Source organism: Hylobates moloch, unplaced genomic scaffold (assembly GCF_009828535.3).
Source record: "Hylobates moloch isolate HMO894 unplaced genomic scaffold, HMol_V3 SCAFFOLD_9, whole genome shotgun sequence".
NCBI classification, from domain to species: Eukaryota; Metazoa; Chordata; class Mammalia; order Primates; family Hylobatidae; genus Hylobates; species Hylobates moloch.
In genome coordinates this window covers 12,572,538-12,584,920 of record NW_026652284.1, presented here as the reverse complement: position 1 = coordinate 12,584,920, position 12,383 = coordinate 12,572,538, and the positions used below count along the sequence as shown (strand labels likewise).

Sequence of the window (12,383 nt, the reverse complement as noted above, 5' to 3'; positions counted from 1 at the left end):
AGGTCAGGAGATCGAGACCATCCTGGCTAACACGGTGAAACCCCGTCTCTACTAAAAATACAAAAAGTTAGCCGGGCATGGTGGCAGGTGGCTGTAGCCCCAGCTACTCCAGAGGCTGAGGCAGGAGAGTGGCGTGAACCCGGGAGGTGGAGCTGGCAGTGAGCCAAGATCGCCCCACTGCTCTCCAGCCTGGGCGACAGAGCGAGACTCTGTCTCAAAAAAAAAAAAAAAAAGAATAAGGCTATAGCTGATGATCCAGTCAGTTATAGTAAACAAATGAAGATCACCTCATCAGAGTACATTTTATTAAGGCCTTGAGAAGTGACGGGGCATAAGAAAATAAGGAAAAAAAGGAAATCACACCTCAACGGTTTGCTTATTTCTTCCGCTATTCAAGGAAAAGAGACCCTAGATCTGGGAGATACCATGTGCCTGTCATCAAAGTAGTATTCTCGGTTGTGGAGCAAAGTCATCAGACTTCTGCACCCCTTACCTAGATTAATACCTTACAACTGGATCCATGCATCGAAATTATCTGGGGTATCTATGAAGAAAATAGGGAGACCCCACTGTTCCATCCACCATCCAAACACTGACATAGAAATCAACATTTTAAGAGAAAAGCTATGGGCCACCTGGCATTCAATAGAATGCAAAAGGAAAATAAAGGACGTTAAATCGGAAGTGGCACAGTGAACCAGAATGGATACTAGATGGTTGGTTAACAGAGTAGCCAGTGGTTGTCTTTCCGGTTATTAATTCATTAATCCAAAGTGACTGGGCTATATTAGTTTCCTGTGGCTGCTGTAACAAATTATCCCAACCCTGACAACAGAAGTTTATTCTGTCACAACTCTAGAGGCTAGAAGTCCAAAATCAGTATCACTAGGCCAAAATTAAGGTGGCAGCAGGGCCAGGCTCCCTCTGGAGTCTCTAGCAGAAAATTGCTCCTTCCCTTTTCCAGCTTCTGGTGGCTGCCAGCATGCCTTGGCTTGTGACTGCATCACTCTATCTTCAAAGCCAGTATCTTCAAATCTCTGTCTCCATCTTAATATCATCTTCTCCTCTGTATGTGGTGAAATTCCCTCTGCCTCCCTCTCATAATGATACATGTGATTTAGGACCCACCCGGATAATCTGGCCATCTCAAGATCCTTCACTTAATCACATCTGCAAGACTACACATGAGGTAGCATTTGCAGATTCTGGACGTTAGGAATATGGACTTAGGTACGGGGCCATTATTTAGCCTACCACACTGGGTGTCTCCTCAGTGTTTCTGAGGTCCCCCCACCCTTAATCAGCCATCGTGTGGTTTTTATCTGTGTATTTCTTGAACATATGTCTATTTTTCAACCTGTGCTATTTCTCAGGGTAAATAATTAAATATAATTTGTTTAATCCAAAAAAGATCAGAGCCATCAAGAATACAATAATTTAATGAGCACTTATTATCCATGTGATATGTTAAATATCACTCTTTTGCCACTTTGAAAGGTAAAATGTATTGTTTGGCCTACCACACTGGGTGTCTCCTCAGTGTTTCTGAGGTCCCCCCACCCTTAATCAGCCATCATGTGGTTTTTATCTGTGTATTTCTTGAACATATGTCTATTTTTCAACCTGTGCTGTTTCTCAGGGTAAATAATTATGTATAATTTATGTAATCCATAAAAGATGAGAGCCATCAAGAATACAATTTAATGAGCACTTATTATCCATGTGATATGTTAAATATCACTCTTTTGCCCCTTTGAAAAGGTGAAATGTATTGCGGGCTGTTTCTGTATGGAGATGGAAGTATAAAAATATACTCTTTGTCCAAGTCGACAACATTAATGAAACTCCACTCTACCCCAGTACACCTACCCCAGTACACCTGGTACCGGTTCTGGCCAGTTATGTACCTTGCTGCGGCAGTACCGTGATGGAAGACACGATCATCATTCACCACAACATCCCACTACCCAGAAGAGTGTCTGGCACACAATAAATGCTAAATAGATATTTTTAATTGGAAAAAAGTCTTCACCATGGACCTCTCAATGTGGATGTATTACAACACATCTATGTTGTAGACCGCACCTTGTGCATGTAAATGACAGTATATTGTTCAAATTATTATAATAGGAACCACAGCACTCCTGCCCTGCATAGCAGCTGGAATGCCTGTAGCGCTTCCAAAAAGATTGCAGATCTTACAGCTGAGATCCAAGAGTTTACAGTACATTGCCAATGAGAATGTAAGTGGACTTCAAATTCCCTGAATGATAACAACACTTATTCTCTGCTGGGCTCTGTTCTGGGTATTTTACATGCACTGTCTCACTCATCCTCATAACCTGTGTGATAAGCACTATCCTCATTTGCAGCTGAGGATACTGAAGCTAGGAAGGGTTCAAGGACCTGCCTTGGCCGGGCACAGTGGCTCATGCCCGTAATCCCGGCACTTTGGGGGGCCGAGGTGGGTGGATCACTTGAGGTCACGAGTTGGAGACTAGCCTGGCCAACATGGTGAAACCCCGTCTCTACTAAAAATACAAAAAAATTAGCCAGGAGTGGTGGCGCACACCTGTAATCCCAGCTACTCGGGAGGCTGAGATAGGAGAAGTGCTGGAACCTGGGAGGTGGAGGTTGCAGTGAGCTGAGATCATGCCATTGCACTCCAGCCTGGGAACAGAGCGAGGCTTTGTCTCAAAACAAACAAACAAACAAAAAAAAACTTGCCTCGTTAGTAATACAACCAAGCTAATAGGGTAGTTTGGCAGGACACACAGCCATTTCCCTCTCAGCTTAGGAAGGCCGTCATGAGAATAGGACTAGCTCTGCAAGGCAAGAGAAGGACAATTTAAGATGGAAAAAAAATAATAGAACCAGGTTTTGAACCTAGACCATTTAGCTCTCTAGTAAGCAACCTCCCCACCCCCAGAGCATGCATGCACACAGACATGCACACACACAAGCCTGAGAGCTAGACCAGGAACTGTTACACACAACCATGCTACTACATGAGCCTAACTTTGGTCATTCCTCCACCAACATACTCAGGGTAGGGGCTGGGAATGATTTTTTTTACATTTTTTTTTTATTCATTACCAGAATTATTAGAAAACATTGGATGCATAAAGCCACCATTCTAAATCCTGTCCCTGAACTGTCAGGCAAGAACAGCTATTAAAAGATCATAGGCACGGGCAGAGGAAGAGAATCCAGTGCAGCTGAATCAAATGAACTCACCTTTTGTTCAGACAACACATCGCTTACCTTTAACAAAAAAAAAAAAAAGAGACCCTTTTCTTGTGACTGCAAATCATGTTCCATGAGATCCAGCGTCTCTTCTCTGTTACATCACCTCACTCTCCCCACCCGCCATCCCTCTGCCACGTCATTTACCTGAGCAAGGAATGGCATCCAAGCAAGCACGCCAGCAACTAAAAGATCTGAAGCTTACACTCTTCACGCCTGAAGTCCAGACATAGCAACTCTGGGGACTAAAGATACATCTTATCGCGTCATAGGCACTTTTGGCTGCGTAGTTTCTGTGAGAAAAACCCCGCAGCCTCAAAATGTATAGGCAGATCTTGGCAGTGGTGAAATGTAGTTATGTGAGAAAGGGAAAGGGGGTGACCTTTACTGAGCCCCAAGTCTGAGCCGGCACTTTATACTATGTTGTCTTTTCATCATCTTGACAGCAACAACAGCTGCTAATTTTGCAGATGAAGAAACTGAAGCTCAGATTGTTGAGAGACATAGCTGGCCAGAATGAGAAGCAGGATTCAAAGACTTGTCTGATGTCAAAGTCCATGATGAATCGCTGTTCATTCTGCTTCAGGTCATCAAGATGCTCTTAGGAACTAGGGGCAAAGATGCCACCCCTGTCCTCCAAGAACTTAGGATCCAGTGGAGGAGACAGGACTTGCAAAGCGTGCTAGTCCTAGTGTGAAACCAGAATCGCATTCCTGTGCTCCCAGCATGCTCCGTGATGGCTCGCTCCCCGCACCTTTTTCCTTTTCAGTATTACTCTTCAGAAAGAAAAAAAAAAAAGGCTGGGCACGGTGGCTCACTCCTGTAATCCCAGCACTTTGGGAGGCCGAGGTAGGCAGATCATGAGGTCAGGAGATGGAGATCATCCTGGCTAACACGGTGAAACCTCGTCTCTACTAAAAATACAAAACATTAGCTGGGCATGGTGGCGGGCGCCTCTAGTCCCAGCTACTCAGGAGGGTGAGGCAGGAGAATGGTGTGAACCCAGGAGGCGGAGCTTGCAGTGAGCCAAGATCACGCCAGTGCACTCCAGCCTGGGCGAGAGAGCGAGACTCCATCTCAAAAAGAAAAAAAAGAAAACTGACTTGAAGATGTTAAAATTTCTTCTTTTTCTTTTTTGAGACAGAGTCTCACTCTGTCATTCTGTCACCCGGGCTAGAGTGCAGGAGTGCAGTAGTGCAATCACAGCTCACTGCATCCTTGACCTCCTAGGCTCAAGCAGTCCTCCTGCCTACAGAGTAGCTGCAACCACAGGCACATGCCACCATGCCCGGGTAATTTTTGTATTTTTAGTAGAGATGAGTTTTTGCCATGTTGCCCAGGCTGGTCTCAAACTTCTGGGCTCAAGTGATCCGCCTGCCTCAGCCTCCCAAAGTGCTGGAATTACAGGCATGAGCCACCACACCCGGCCCAAGATGCTAAAATTTCTAACCAATTGAAATATGTGCCTCTAGAGATAACTTCACTCCATTCTACAAAAAAAATCCAGAGTACTGTTTCTAGGTTTTTCCATTGTATTTCTTATATCACATTTTTTAGAACCAGACATGTTAATAAATTAGGTGAAAAGTTCAGAATTTCCCAAATAGATGTCACTCCTTTCAAAACTTTTAGTGTAACAAGCTCAAAGGCCCATGTAGGTTGTTCCAGAGAATACAAAGGGAAGTTTAAGCCTTCCTTGAAGGCAGAATGCATTCACTAATACACCACCCTGAGAGCATGAATAAAACATACATTGACAGCAAAGACATAAAGTGAAAATATTTTTCAGCTGGAAATAGCAAGCAGTATGAGAAGGAATAGAAAATAAATCAGATCCAGAAATGAGCAGATTGCACTGAGATAGTAGAACCCTAAGCCTGGATTTGTTTCCCCAGATTCGAAGCTGTAGTATGTTGCCTTACAGGGGCGTCTGTAGATGAGATGACCTGTCCTACCCACCCAGTCAGTGCTCACTCATCACCCAGGTGAATCATCTCTTACCCTGGATCTGTGCTTCTCACCATCCCTGTCTGCATTCTAGAAATGCCGTGCTCTCCATTTTTCTTCACCCCACTTTCTAAGATTCACTCCTCACCCCTTCTCTCCTGCATCCAAATTTTGCCTTTCCTCAGAAGCCAGCTTTTTGATGAAATCTTCCCATAGTTGAATTAGTTTCCTAAGGCTGTTGTAACCAAGTGCCACAAAACAAATTCAGTGGTTTAAAACAGGGATTCTCAACCCCCAGGCCACAAACCAATACCCTGTTAGGAACTAGGCGACACAGCAGGATGTGGGCAGCCGGCGAGTCAGGGAAGCTTAATCTGTATTTATAAAGCTGCTCCCCATCACTGGCATTACCACCTGAGCTCCGCCTCCTGTCAGATCGGTGGCAGCATTAGATTCTCACAGGAGCGAGAACCCTATTGTGAACTGTGCATGCAAGGGATCTAGGTTGTGAGCTCCTTATGAGAATCTAATGCCTGATGATCTGTCACTGTCTCCCATCACCCCTAGATGGGACCATCTAGTTGTAGGAAAACAAGCTCAGGGCTCCCACTGATTGTTTTATGTTGGTGCAAAAGTAATTGTGGTTTTTGCTATCTTTTTAATGGCAAAAACCACAATTACTTTTGCACCAGCCTAACACATTATGGTGAGTTGTATAATTATTTCATTATATATTATAATGTAATAATAATAGAAATAAAGTACACAATAAATGTAATGTGCTTGAATCATCCCAAAACCATCCCTCCATCCCTGCCACCTCACCCCTCCCCAGCAGTCAGTGGAAAAATTGTCTTCCGTGAAACTGGTCCCTGGTGCCCAAAAGGTTGAGGACCTCTGGTTTAAAACAACAGAAATGTGTTCTCTTACAGCCTCATCGGTGTCTCAGGGTTGGTTCCTTCTGCAGAGTCTGAGGGAGAATCTGTTTCATGCCTCTCTCTTAGATTCTGGTGGTTGCCTTGGCATTCTTCAGCTTGTAGACAAATTATTCCAATCTGTCCCTGTCTTCATCTGGCCATCTTCTCTCTGTGTTTCTCTGTCTTCTCATGGCTTTCTTTATAAGAATACCAGTCATTAGATTTAAGGCCCACCCTAGTCCAGTATGACCTCATCTTTTTTTTTTTTTTTTTTTTTTTTCAGTAGAGACAGGGTTTTGTCATGTTGCCCCAGGCTGGTCTCAAACTCCTGGGCTCAGGAGATCCGCCTGCCTCGGCCTCCCACAGTGCTGGGATTATAGGCGTGAGCCACTGCGACCACAGATCATTCTCATCTTAACTAATTACATCTCAAAGACACTGTTTCCAAATAAGTTCACATTCTGAGATCCAGGAGGACACGGATTTTGGGAGGACAGTGTTCAACCCAGTACAGGAGTGGAGCCCACACTCATTCTTTCCTCATTTTATGAATCCAAGGATAACCTCCATCAGCAATTGTCCGTATACTGTGTCGCCTCGGGGTCTGATTGCTGTGTGTGTGTATCTTTTTAAATTTTTCTTCTTTTTTTATTTTTGGACAGGATCTCACTCTGTCACCCAGGCTAGAGTGCAGTGGTGCAATCTTGGCTCAACCTTCCAGGCACAAGTCATTCTACCACCTCAGCCTCCCAAGTAGCTAGGATTACAAACATGCACCACCATGCCCACCTAATTTTTGTATTTTTGTAGAGACAAGGTTTCGCCATGTTGCCCAGGCTGGTCTCGAACTCCTGAGCTCAAGCGATCCACCCACATCGACCTCCCAAAGTGTGGGATTACAGGCGTGAGCCACTGAGCCCGGCCTGTATGTGTATATCTTAAGTCCCAAACATATTTTAAGCCCCTGAGAGTGTGAACAGAGTTGTACACATCTCCGCCATCCAAACAGTGGTAAGTACAAGTCTTGCCTCCAACAATAATGTTGATTGATAACAACCATTTTGTAATTTAAATACGATCTCTGAAATAGAAACACATTAGCCATAGCTAAGTAAGAACTCAGGGCCTGCCTTTGAATTCATTTTTCTTCCAATTTAACTTGACTATATGTTTCCCTCCTCCACCCCTCCCTAAGAATTCAAACTGTATTGTCATTATAAGATGTTTTGGCTAACAGTAGAATAACAATACCTTTCCAAAGCTGCACAAACAGGGTCAAAAACGCATGGCATTCCTCTGTCACATTTAAGTCATCATTTAAACAATTTGAGGGAACCATACAGGTGTCACAGCCAAGACGAACACCTGCCAACACCTGCCAGGGCTGAGACATCTGAGCTAGATTCATAAGCCTGCTAACCAACCTATATGAGCCTCTACTTGAAACTCATTCATTGGCCAAGTTATAGTTAACTTTAACTAATTGGAGAGCAGTGGCCCCCAAGGGAACATTCTGAAATATCTGGAGAGCGCTGGGCACGGTGGCTCACACGTGTAATACCAGCACTTTGGGAGGCCAAGGAGGGTGGATCACAAGGTCAGGAGTTCGAGACCAGCCTGGCCAATATGGTGAAACCCTGTCTCTACTAAAAATACAAAAATTAGCTGGATGTGGTGGTAGGTGCCTGTAGTCCCAGCTACTTGGGAGGCTGAGGCTGGAGAATCGCTTGAACCCAGGAGGAAGAGGTTGCAGTGAGCCAAGATCACACCATTGCACTCCAGCCTGAGCGACAGAGCAAGACGTTGTCTCAAAAAAAAAAAAAAAAGTCTGAATTGTCCTAATTGGGTGGGGGCTGCTACTGGCCTCTGGCAGGTAGAGACCAGAAATGCCACTGAGTATTCTAGAATACACAGGACAGTCCCCTTCCACAACACAGAATTATTCAGCCCCAGATATCAAAAATGTCTTTTTTTTTTTTTGAGACAGAATCTCACTTTGTCACCCAGGCTGGAGTGCAGTGGCATTATCTTGGCTCACTGCAAGCTCCGCCTCCCAGGTTCACACCATTCTCTTGCCTCAGTCTCCTGAGTAGCTGGGACTACAGGCGCCCGCCACCATGCCCGGCTAATTTTTTGTATTTTTAGTAGAGACAGGATTTCACCGTGTTAGCCAGGATGGTCTCGATCTCCTGACCTCGTGATCCACCCACCTTGGCCTCCCAAAGTGCTGGGATTACAGGCGTGAGCCACCGCGCCAGGCCAAAAATGTCTTTTTTAAAACCCTGCTGTAGATTATTCAGTATGTGACTTTCAAGTCTCACCTTTAGACATTTGTGTACGCAGTTGGAGTATGGACTGCAGACTCATCAAGGAAAGGAAGTATATCTCCCTTCTTCCCTTACCTTCCCTCCCCAGTGACTTCTTTAGACAGTTTTTCCCTAATTGCTCCTCCTGCTGCCATGAAATTTGAGTATCATAGATGTACTGTATATCTGTTTATGTACTGTATAAATATCTGATATGATTTGGCTGCATCCCACCCAAATCTCATCTTGAATTGTAGCTCCCACAATTCCCACATGTTGTGGGAGGGACCCTGTGGGAGGTAATTAAATCATGGGGGCGGGTCTTTCCCGTGCTATTCTTGTGATAGTGAATAAGTCTCATGAGATCTGATGGTTTTATAAAGGCGAGTTTCCCTGCACAAGTTCTCTTCTCTTGTCTGCCGCCATGTGAAATGTGCCTTTCACCTTCCACCATGATTGTGAGGTCTCTCCAGCCAGGTAGAACTGTGAGCCCATTAAACCTCTTTCTTTTGGAAATTGCCCAGTCTCAGGTATGTCTTTATCAGCAGCATGATAAATGGACTAATAGAATATCTGTGCTTTAGACACCTTGGTGAGGTATTAATGGCTACAGTTACTGGAGCGCAAACATATAGTAGCAGGCAATAAGCTAATCTTTTATGTAAGATTATAAAGAGCTTTTTAAAAAAATTGCGGCAAAAATACATGTCATGTAAAGTTTACAGTCTAAGCCATTTTTAAGTGTACAGTTTAGTGGCACTTAAGTACAGCCACATTGTTGTACAACCATCCCACCATCCATCTCTAGAATTATTTTCATCTTACAAAACCGAACTTTTTTTTGAGACACAGTCTTGCTCTGTCGCCTGAGTTGGAGTGCAGTGGATGATCTCGGCTCACCGCAGCCTCGACCTCCCAGGATCAAGTGATCCTCCCACTTTAGCCTCCCAAATATCTGGGACTACAGGAGCATGCCACCATGCCCAGCTAATTTTTGTTTATTTTTTATAGAGACAGGGTCTCCCTATGTTGCCCAGGCTGGTCTCAAACTCCTGGACTCAAGCAATGCTACTGTCTTGGCCTCCTCAAATGCTGGGATTACAGGCGTGAGACCCTGTACCCGGCCCAAAACTGAAAATGTATACCCATTAAACAATAGTTCCCCATTCCCCCTTCCTTCAATCCCTGCCAACCATCATTCTACTTTCTATTTCCATGAATTTGATGAGTTACCTCATATAAGTGGAATTATATAGTAGTTGTCTTTTTGGGACTGGCTTATTTCACCTAGCATAGTGTCTTCAAGGTTCATCTATGTTGTAGCATGTGTGAGAATTTTCTTCCTTTTAAAGACTGAACAGTATTACATTGCATGTATGTACCATATTTTATTTATCCATTCATTGGCCCATGGACACTTGGGTTGCTTCCACCTTTTGACTATTGTAAATCATGCTGCTATGCACATGAGTGTACAAATATATCTTCAAGACCCTGCTTTCAATGTTTTGGGGTATATACCCAGGTGTGGAATTGATGAATCATTTGATAATTATATTTTTAATTTTTTAAGAAACTGCCATACTGTTTTCTGTAGTGACTGCACCTTATTTGTTTATTTATTTATTTATTTTAGAGATGGGGGTCTCACTCTGTTTCCTGGACTGGACTCAAACTACTAGACTGAAGTGATCCCCACACTTTAGCCTTCCAGTAGCTGGGACTACAGGTATGTGCCAGGGTTTGCACCATTTTTACATTCTTACCAGAAGTGCACAAAGGTTCCAGTTTCTCCATGTGCTCAATAATGCGTATTTTCTGTTTTTGATAGTAGCCATCCTAATCGGTGTGGGATGTTATTGCATTGTGGTTTTGATTTTCATTTCCCTAATGGTTTGTAATGTTGAGTATCTTTTTATGTGCTTGCTGGTCATTTGTATATATTCTTTGAAAAAGGTCTATTCAAGTCTGTTGCTCATTTTTTAATTGGGTTGTTTTTGTTATTGTTGGATGGTAGGATTCTTTATTAATCCTTTATCAGATATATGATTTGCAAATAATTTCTCCTATTCTGTGGGCTGCCTTTTCACTCTGGTGATTGTGTCGTTTGATGCACAGAAGATTTTAATTTTGATCTGGACCAGTGTATCTATAATGTATTTTGTTGCCTGTGATTTTATTCTTATATCCAAGAGATTATTGCCAAATCTAATGTCACGAAGTTTTTAAGAGTTTTGTACTTTCAGCTCTTAATGCTTAGATCTTTGATCCATTTTGAGTTAACTTTGGTACTTTCAGCTCTTAATGCTTAGATCTTTGATCCATTTTGAGTTAACTTTGGTTTATGGTGTAAGGTAAGAGTCCAGCTTCATTCCTTTACATGTAGATATCCAGTTTTCCCAACTCCATCTGTAAAAAAAACAGTCTTTCCCCACTGAATGATCCTGATACCCTTGTTGAATATCATTTGACCATATATGGGTGGGTTTACTTCTGGGCTTATAAACAGTTTTAAAATATAAGTTTAGCTCCTGTGCTTCTGGTTAAAATATCTGCTTCAGCCTTTGAGAACTTTTTGGTGTTTGGTTTTTATTATGAGAATTTATGGCCAGGAATTTTTTACTGTTTTATGGTTAAGATTTTGTGACCCTCAAGAACCAGTTTTTGCCCCTGTTGAAAGTGCATGAACTCTAATCAATAACATTCTGATTAAGGGAGGAAACAGCTGATTAGTGCAAAGGTTAAATACATTGGTCAAAATAGGGATGTTGTAGTTTATTTTTCTGTATTATACCATTTTCTCATTATTCTTAATAATGAATGTTCTTCATGCCACCTGGCTCCTCATTAGAAAATCCGTGAAGACTGTGCTTAGCAGAGCCAAAGAAGCAGCATGTCCGACAACCAACTAAAACCCCCTTACAATGAGAAAACCAGAGCTTCACTTCTGCTTACTGCGGGTACCTGATCTAAAAATATCGACAAACTCATGCTCCATGCAGACTGGAGGGGGACCTTGTCTCCTTCTAGATTGATTTCATGATGCAATGCATAATGATGGCACTATGGAAAGCTAAATATTAATAATACTCTTTTTATGCATGCTACTCTGAGAGCAAATGTCAAAAAAATTTACTAGCAAGACTGAAGCCTCATTAACATTCTCTTATGCCAGTCAGGATTATGTCTACTTTCAGAGAGAGAAACCAATGCCAGAGGAAGCCACACTCCCTGGACAATGTTGTTAAACTTTCCTTCTTCTGACATGATTAAAATTAGCAATAGGCATTCTTATGAATTGCTTCTTATATCCCACATGGCTTGACAAATCACAATACCTCAAGTGCTTTTTATAGTTGACCATGGTGAAATGTTATGGCTATAGTTAGATGACAGCAAACAAATATTTTAGCAGGGAATAAACCCATCTTTGATGTAACATCATAAATGACTCTTACCTGTAAAATTGACTCGTGTGTTTCTTTTGAAAACATTTTTTTCAGCCCCTAAAAACTTTTTTAGTGTTTTTTGTTTCTAAGAATTTGTGGTTTAAGAATTTGTATGATTTTAATTATGATACCTAACATCTCTGGGCATGATTTTTATATGTGTAAAATTAAGAAGCTAGACTAAACCCCTATGATCCCTTCCAGTTCTAAAATCTATTATTCTGGTTGTATTTCTATAAATTACCCCAGGACTGTCTTATAATTGAAAACTAAACCAGCAATATTTGAGAATGAGAGGTATTTTGAGTTGGAAATAGAGTAGTAGTTAGGCTGTCTCTTACATTGTGAGAAACACTATAAAATACACATTTTATACACATTTTCTAAAAACTTTTGGTATTTTTCAACAAAACTATTGAAGTAGAAATCACATGCAATTCAGCTTTATCACAGGTGACATATGGGGGACAATGCAAAACAAAGAAAACCACAATTACATAACTTGAGACTTCATGTTG

At 42.3% G+C, this 12,383-nt stretch overlaps 1 long non-coding RNA gene and 1 other non-coding gene across 3 annotated transcripts; both read left to right on the top strand.

Moving 5' to 3' along the window:
* The first annotated feature begins 2,099 nt into the window (after nt 1-2,099).
* On the top strand, nt 2,100-11,827 carry LOC131384173 (uncharacterized). Of its 2 annotated transcripts, none has more exons than XR_009214743.1 (3): nt 2,100-2,243; nt 10,053-10,145; nt 11,268-11,827. It is a non-coding gene; the product is annotated as an uncharacterized LOC131384173 (long non-coding RNA). The 2 variants fall into 2 exon arrangements; XR_009214744.1 differs by lacking the exon at nt 2,100-2,243 and adding an exon at nt 5,198-5,231.
* On the top strand, nt 2,724-2,848 carry LOC116814010 (small Cajal body-specific RNA 11). The gene has a single exon (XR_004371116.1). It is a non-coding gene; the product is annotated as a small Cajal body-specific RNA 11 (non-coding RNA).
* Nucleotides 11,828-12,383: the final 556 nt, after the last annotated feature.